Genomic DNA, 9,692 nt, shown 5'->3' on the forward strand with positions numbered 1-9,692 from the left:
TCAAGGGTGCAAATTTAATATTCACGAGTGGATTAAAGACGGGAGATTATCATGGCAATATGAACAGGAAAAACTTCAAAAACTGGTTTAAAACTCACAAAATTTTGCGACTGCCACCATATCATTGCCAGTTTAATGCAATTGAAATGGTATGGTCGGAATGTAAACGAAAATATGATCAATATATTTCCAATTTTAAGGGGTCACCTTCAGAAGTTCTGACTACATGGCAAAGGGTAATAAACGAAATTTCTATAGATCATTGGAAAAAATATGTTTTTCATACAGAAAATGTAATTGAAAAGGCTTGGGAGGCAATACAAGTGTGTGATGCCTATGACATTCTGCCACTTGTGATTACGACTGACGAAGACAATATCTCTGACTTCTTCAGTTCTATTCTAACTATTCTAACTATTTCAGTTCTGACTCTGACAATACTGACGAGATTGATTAAGCTTTTTTTGTTCTAGCAAATTTTATATGATCGTCGTTTAAGTATTCAATCATATCGTTGCAATTTCATTAACTTGGTAATGCAATATGGCGTGTTTTTTTTGAGTTTCTATATTTTATTTTTTGGAATGGTATTTTCATTTTAATGTGTTAACATATTCCTTCAAGCAGCATTTTTTTCATGAACAAGTAAATTAAATTGTCAGTATTTAAATTTTTCCCAGTGAGTTAAAATAATTTTATACCATTATTCACGATTTTTGTAAACTCGGTTTTGTTACGTCTACTGCTCGTGCCGAATTCTACTTTTCAAATATGTTGTAGATTTGGTTTTTGCGGTCTTTTGCTTGGAAAATATATGAGCAGCGTAATCCTGATCTGATTTTATCCGATTCTTCTTTATATTTGCGATAGATGTTGTGCTCAATTTTGTTGCATCTGCGGCTCGCTCTATCACATTCTCAATTTGAAGTGCAATTCCGTTTCGGACTTGTTGCTTATGTCCCATTATTTATGATTAATTATAATAATATTTGTTAATTATTAAGTTTGTTAATAATACTATAAATACTACAAGATTTTTTTTAATTTTTTGGGAATGAAAGTATATACACGAATATAAAAATATAATAATATGCTGCTAAAATAAATCATTTGTTAATTTCTGAACGTATAAAAATGCATAGCAGACTATTAATTTCGGAAGGCGATGATAAAGTTTCTAACCTAGTATTGATTGGCAAAAATATCTACGCCATACGTTTTTTCTCACCTGGATGACGTAACTACAAATGAGTATAATTTCGACTATAGAATAAAGAATTTTTATTTATTTAAACAGGCCAAATCCCAATAATTCGTAAGTACTTGTTTCACAGTACGATCCAGAAAACTAAACTACTATACATATTATATATATATATATATATATATATATATATATATATATATATATATATATATATATATATATATATATATATATATATATATATATATATATATACCATATATATATATACCGGGTGTTCTAAAAAGGTGGTGAAAAACTTAAGAGGGTTGTTGAGGATATTTATTATAGTGAACAGTATTCGCATAGCAACCCTTATTCAAAAATGAGTTTTGGCTCCATGGTCACTTTTCGCTTAGAAAGTTGTTACTTTTGGAATCTAAAGAATGTCAATATCTTAGGACTATATTATTAACGTAACAATAATATAAAATTTACAATAACGATTCGAAATGACGACCACCAACCCGGTTACATAACTTGATCTCTTGCCTCATGGAGTCGCGTACCCGTTGAAAAAAAGAAGGCCCTTACGGTATGTGATGTCAGGTAATCTCAGTACATCACTCTTTCTAGTAATTCACATCGGATCTTTACACAGGAGTATCATACACCAACGACTTTATGTAACCTCAGAGAAAAAAATCCAATGGGGTTAAGTCCGGAGTTCACCCTGGCTATCTGATAGCTTATCTCCTTCTACTGGTTTAGGTAATCCTGTGCAGAGGTAACTAAGGACCAATTAAGAATTCGGCAAGAATACCGGCTCACATGTTAGTCGCAAATTTCTAATGGTGAACTGCGTGAGGATTTTCAGCATCCCATGTGCGATTATTACAGTAATCGTGAAACAGGCCTGGTCGGAATAGAATGATCGAATCAAAATCCGGTTTAATTGCGATCCGCTGCAAAAACCATACACAAAAATCTACTCGCGACTCCTAAAATCATATTATTATGTTGAATGCGGTTGTTTGAGTGCTATATGACACTTATATAAACGGTCTAGGGGACAAAAAAAACATTTTTTTAGATAAGAAAATTTGTTTCCAGGATAAATTGTGTTGGACATTCCTTTGAACATAATTATCATATTTATCATTTCAAGTTATTTTTCTTGATACTAAATAAATAGTTCAAATCCGTCAAGGAGTATTTTGGTAATCTGAAAAATGTATTCAGCACAAGTTTTAATTGTGCGTGCAACATAGTCAATATGCAAAGGTAACATCTTGATCACGTAACACAGTTATGAGCTGCAGGTATGATACAAAGTAGTATGAACATTAGCCACAAAGCTGTAAGTTCTACCAAGAGCACTATAGGAAGGTTGTGGCGAGGATCTTTCTCCCACATCAGCAGTCTCTTGGTGATGTGGGAGAAAGACAGAGTGGTTCAACAAGAGCAGTCAAACCTATACATAATTGTTTTTATTAGCATTCAGGCATTACGAAACCCCAATATAACTGCCAACCAGCTAAGAAGTTATAAAATGTTCATGGCGTTAGGCACACTGCCTAAACAATAAGTAATAGATTACATAAAAACAATTTTTACGCCAGTTGTTAGAGCTCCAGTACTATCCCGTGAAAATCGCAGAAGGAGATTAGGAGTGGTCGAAGAACGTCAGAATTGACAAGAGCGTGAATGGGCCAATATTTTCAAAAGCCATTAGTTCATTATTTTTATCAATAAATTAATATATAATATATAATTAATATATACCAATAATTTAATTTATTATAAGGCTTGGTTTTCGTCCTAATTCAAGAAAGCTGAGATTTCCATTAAGTTAAGTTTCATTAACAGGTTTTTAACAGAAAATGGAAGTACAACTAGAACTTCAAGATAATTTTCAGATAATTTTAGTAAAGTTAATTTAAATTGTTTCATTAAGAGGACTAACGGTAACCCGGATAGCACCGGGTGTCAAATAAAAGTTCAAAATTGGTCCAATTATTATAGATCCATATTGGACCGTCAATTTTGTATATACCCGTTTAGGCATCCATTTGTATTTCTATTATTATCTAAAACTGGTAATATAGATTTCTAAAAAAGCAAAAAAAAAACTTTTGCAATGGTTGATCTATTTTAAATTATTTCACACTTGAGAAAGTTTTCCGGCCTTGCTGTTCCGATTATAAGTATGTTTATTTAATTTGTTACCTATTAATTATTTACATAAAAGGCACTAGTTAAGTTATAATTGAAAAGTCCATGCCGGAGGGATATGGACTACGACAGGATATCTAGGAAACATTCACAGCTTATTTCTAGGAGTGCCTGAAAAATTTGCATATCTCCGGAGAGCGAAGGCAAGTTACAAATCACCATTAATCAGCTCAGCGAAAAAAGCGCCGTTTTATCTAACAATGCTAATGCCGTTATCGCAACTATTTACCCCCCTAATAATACCGCGGTTGAAACCCTGGCCCCCAAAGTCACTGCTTTCCATGTAGCCCCTCCAGCGATTTCCCTATAGAAACAGAATATATAGAGAATCCTGCACGTCCCAAGGAGAGCCTCAAAAAGGGAAACACTCCCCTAATGGGGCCAGAGAGGCCCTTGGAGACATATCACAATATAGCTAGATTACTGGTCACCTAAAACAAGTAAACAACAATGTTCTTAAGCACTGGCCCGCCGCTTGAATTAGATTACAAATTTTGTAACCATTTTCTGTATCGTATCGTATTATCTGACCAAAGGTGCTATTCTGCTAGGCTCTGCTTATACAAGATCAACCAAAGAATTAACTCGAGTCGAAAGGATAAATGTCTTTTTCCCTGACATACCCATCTTGCTAGGAGGCGACCTAAACATCAAACACTCAGATTAGGGATAAAAACACCCAAAGGTTCTGTTTGTCTTCTTGATCTGCAATCCATTAACGGATGTTAGCGACCACATTCTCCATTGTCCATTGCCACTCTGTCTCTAGCCGTGTGTATGAGTGTCTGGATGTTATGTAAGCCTACTCATTGTCTTATATTCCGGAGCCTTGACATCTTCCTTCTTCCAATTCGTCTTGTGCCCTAATAGTGTCGAAGACACTATTAAACACTTCTTCGTTTTTTACTTTGGCTGTCCATGGGATCCTATAAAAGATTAATCAGCATATGATCTTCACATAATCTTGTGTTCTTTTTCTTTGGTAAGGGTATGAAACTAAAGACATCCATTGTTTAGGATCCGTGCCAGTATTGGAAATTTTATTGAATAGTCCATGCAAAGCGTCAACACCTCGTTTGTTCTTAAGTTTAAACAATTTGGAAGCGATTTCATTATTCCATTCCCGCTCTGGTGATAGATGCCCCGCTAATAGATGAGTGATGATCTATTCTTAGTTTCCTGTGTTCTCCCGAAGCTAAAAAGTGTTTTATGTATCTGTCCCACATCTTCATTTTATCCGAAAAAAGTATATTTTCCGAAATAATCTTATGATCTTGATTAACCAGTATACATATGAGGGTTCCATCTCCTTTATACACCAGCCGTCTTTTTAGATTTATGTGGAGAGCAAGACTATCATATCTTTTATTATATTCACTATATTATCTTATAATTGAGTTACTTTGTCGCTTTCTATTCTTGGCGTTATTGTTTCTATTTTTCTATCTATTTAGTCAGATATTATGAGCTTAATGTTTAAATCTTGGAACTTCTTCAAAGCAAGCAGCCTAAAAATTGCTCCAGTTTCTGTTCTGTTGAATCAGATGTTGGTGCATAGACCTGTATTACTTTAAATCATCTGGTTTAGCTCTAATTCTTAATAAGGCAGCGCGATCAGAATATGCGAGCTTCACAAAAGGGATAACCCTTTCGGATAATAATATGCTAAAGCCCTTTTTGTGTCTTATGTCTTGATTGATATTTAATATTTTCCTTCCCTGTTTAATTTGGAGAGTTTACCGGCTTCAAATAGGCTTCGTGCGTTCCACGTGCTGATCTTTAAAGTTGAACACAAGCCGAGTCTCCTACAAGTAATGTTCAAATCCATTCCACGCGAACACCCGATCGCAGAACTATTTATACTTCCGGAAAATTTTCACTTAAACATGTTTCATGTAGTTCTTTTGGAAAAAGGTAATGGAGGTGGTTTCCTATTGTTTTCCTCCATTTTATGCAGCAGGCCGCTCTGGGTCAGAGGCTGCGTGAGAACGTTCTTAGCTTCAATTTTACTCTACGAAACCTGACCGACATAAGTGAAATCGACATTAGTTAAATCTACGGCACTTGGTGTTACAAGGGCTATTTGGAACAAAGTTGGTGAGCCATCCTTCAAAATCACAAGTCCATTATCTTGAATAAAAGCGCTGATAATTCTACTACCTTTATTAAATGTGGCTTTATCCCATAAGGGATGATGGAAGTTAAAATCTCCCATGATTATAATATTCTTAGCATCATATGAAATCAATTTACTCAAAACTTCAATAGATATATTGTTATGTGAATTACAATAGAAGTTGACCACTTGTAAATTATCTATCTCTACTATTATACCGGGTGTGTGAGAACTATGGGATCAAACTTCTAGGGGTTGTTCAGTGCAACAGTAGAATCCATTTGAGTATAGGAACCTATGTCCGGAAATGTGTCACTACGCCACTACGGCCCTAAGACGCGTTTAAATTTAGAAAAAATATTACCTAAATAGGATCTGATGCATTTATTTTTACCTTTTGTATATGATACCATCACAACAATTGTTCAAAATGTCTTGCTCCAACCTCAATACACCGATTTAAACGCCGCACATGATTTCGGCGGACTACACTGAAAATTTGATCCTCGTTTTGAATGATTTCAAATGCTGCTGTTATTCGTCCAATTAAGTCTAGCTCTGATTCTACTGGAGTTTCGTAGACTAAAGACTTTACATGTCCCCACAAGAAAAAATCGAGTGACGTTAAATCGGGTAACCTAGGAGGCCAAGAAACTGCTCCACCTCTGGCAATCCAACGGTGCCCAAACCGCTGAGCCAAATACTTGCGTACTTGTACAGCAAAGTGAGCCGGCGCTCCATCATGCTGCTGTCTAATATTTAGTGGAACATTTTCAAGGAGTTCTGGGAGAACTTCCTCCAAGAAACGCAGATAAATAGGTCCTGTTACCGTTCCGGTAGAAGGTATGGCCCAATTAAATAATCATCAACAATCCCTGCCCATACGTTGACAGACCAATTCTGAATCAAGATTCTGATGTTTTCTTGGAAAAATTGCATAAGGATTTTCTTCGTCCCAAACATGGCTATTCCTACTATTAAAAATAGTATTGGTTGTGAAAGGGGCTTCATCGGTCCACAAAACATATCGTAAAAAATTTGGCTGTGCAAAGATGGGATCCAGAAGCCATCGACAAAATTGAACTCTAGGATGATAATCGGCTGCAGTCATACCTTAAACTTTTTGGAAGTGGTAAGGATGGAGTTGTTGCTTGTGTAATACCCGCCAGACAGAAGCGTTACTTGCATTCATTTTCTTAGCGACGTCACGTGTGCTATTTGATGGTTCATCGACAACTCGCTGAAGCACCTCTTCTTCAAATTCGACCGTTCTTACGGTTCGAGCAACACCAGTATCATGCATCTTGGTCTTAAACATGCCTATCTCAGCGAGCCGCCGATGAACCGCAATAAACTTTTTGTATCCAGGATGCTGTCGTTCGGGATAAAGTTCATGATACAACCGCGATGCTGCTCGTGCATTGCAGTTTGTTGCTCCGTATGCCAAATGCATATCCGCCAATTCTTGATTGGTAAAGTTTTCCATTAGTAATAAATGCTTAAAAATTGTAAGCTATAAAATTTTTAAACATCACATTGAGAATTGACATTGATAAGCGTTGATTTTAAACAATTGTTGTTATGGTATCATGTACAAAAGGTAAAAATAAATGCAGCAGATTCTATTTAGATAATTAATGTTTTTTATAAATTTTAACGCGTCTTAGGGCCGTAGTGGCATAATGACGCATTTCCGGACATGGGTTCCTATACTCAAATGGATTCTTCTGTTGCACTGAACAACCCCAAGAAGTTTGATCCCATAGTTCTAAAACACCCTGTATATTGTGTGTTTTAGAACTATGTGTCTGATGAAAAAGTTTCGATTTCCTTAAAAATAATTTTTTTTTAATACAGGTGACCACTCCCCCATAACCATCATGTCTGTCCTGCCTGATTGTAACATATGTATTTAGATTGAAGGTGTCATTAGTTTTTAGTCATGATTCATTTATTAAAACAATATCGGGACTTTCTTTATGCACAAAGCTATTTAAATTGTCCCTATTGGAATTTATACTTTTCAGATTCCAGCAGATGATTTTTAGTTTATTTCTGTTCAACATAAGGGTGAGAGGCAAGGTAGGCTTTTAGGTTGAATCGGATTGAAAACTGGGGTCGATATCCATGTCAAGGTCTTGGTTATACAATATACTTTGGATTAATCTTTTATTATTTTCTGAGGTGTTTAAAATTGCATTAATAATGTGCCTGACATCATCAGGGTAAGGAGGTTCTTGTAAATCATAAGTGTGAACTGCACTAGTACTAGGCCATTGTATAGTACATACATCATTATGTATTTAAATTATTTTCTGAAATTTGTGGAAAAATAGGTACTTTAGTTTCTTTTTGAGGTCTTGAATTGGGAAACAATAAATGTTCATTATGCTTTTTTATCATAACCCTTATGGATTATGCGTTTTTTCCTATTATTTTCAGTGACAACTTGTTGAAAAGATCTTTTTACATGTGCTGTTTTTGCATGTTGTGTGCGTCTCTGTGATGGTTGGATTGTATTTTCTGAATGTATTTTCTGGTCTTGTCTATATTTGTCTTATCTTAGTTATATTTTGTAAGCTTGGGACTGTAGGACGATATCCAAATTCATCTCTTGAGATATAGTTTTTAATGATTTCGCTAGCATCATAAAAAGTAATATTTTCAAAAGCCATTAGTTCTTTAATATTTTTCTGTCTGGTGTACTCTGGAGAACTTTTGTCTGTTTTTGACTTATGTGGGTTTTTGCAATAGAAGCATTTAATTTCATAACAGGAGTGCTCCTCTTCATTGTTATTTTTTTTCCTCTGCACAGGTAAAACACCTCTCTTTGCCTTTCCAATTTGTACGAGTATGTCCATAACGCAAACATCTAAAACACCGTGTTACTGGAGATATATATATGGATACTGGTCTTTCGAGCCTATATAAATATGTAGATTTAGGAAGACAAACGCCCTTAAAAAGTAAAGAGGACTGACCCAGTAGGTTCATATATGGTTTCTTTATCTTTAACAATTCTACGCTTCGATCTCCTGACCTCAAGAATTTCAACTGCACTATTTGTTTTAAAGCACTCTAAGAGTTCTCCTTCCCCTATTTCTAAATCTATCTACCTGACTAACCCCTTACATGTCACAATATTAAAAGGAATGAACATTTTATAGCCTTTATTGAGTAAAGTTTTATTTTTTACCAAGTTATTTGCTGCTTGATAATTAATGAATTCTACAGAAATTCTATTTAGGCCTTTGTTTTCAATTTTTGTACATCATTAAGATTCAGGTTAAAGATATCTCTAGCAATTTTTATGTTATTAAGCTTGCCTATACTGAAGCCCACTTTTTCAGTGGATTCCAGATAAACTAAAAATGCACCATTATCACTTTGTGAATAAAGAATTGGTTCTTTTTCAAGTTTGACATTTGTAGAATCTTGAAGGATACCAGCATCACCTACAACACATTCCTCTGAACTTTTTACCTTAGACAGGGGGGGCCGCCCTCTCCCCCCTGTATTCCTCATATTACTTTAACTGAAAGCAGGAATTTAAGACAAGCATGCACAAAATGAAAAAATTCTAGCCAAAAAGCAGATGATGTAAGCCAAAACAATAAAAAGCCAATACAACTTATAGTAAGCTCGACTTACCCTTAAACAACGTACACACAAACAATAAGAGATTAGAGGGAAAGAGTTAAAAACACTACCTCCAAAAATCAATGTAGCCTCTAACGGAACGAAGCCCGAAAAAAAAGGGTTATAATACTTAATATCTAAATTTGTTCTATAGGTTTTTTAATTTTTTATTTCTATTACAGAGGGCACTGGTTACTGGAATCGCCCGCAAAGGCACTATTATTGTAATTGCCTCAAAAATTAGACCCATATTTCACTAGATTTAAAAAAATTCAAAGAATGATTAAACTTCTTTGAAGCAAACGCAACAATCTACTGTTTCTATGCTTCCGTTCATTTCACACTTTCCTAAAATCTACTGAAATATCTACATTCCTTTTCGACATTTCAGCAACATCTTATTCAGCAAAAAATTTACATTTTTCGCCGAAAAATCAAAAGATCAAGATGCGGCGAGCAAAAATGCAACCAATTAGAAACAGACATTCTGCGCCTACGCGCAGGTCTATACATGTA

This window comes from Anthonomus grandis, chromosome 16 (genome assembly GCF_022605725.1).
Source record: "Anthonomus grandis grandis chromosome 16, icAntGran1.3, whole genome shotgun sequence".
NCBI classification, from domain to species: domain Eukaryota; kingdom Metazoa; phylum Arthropoda; class Insecta; order Coleoptera; family Curculionidae; genus Anthonomus; species Anthonomus grandis.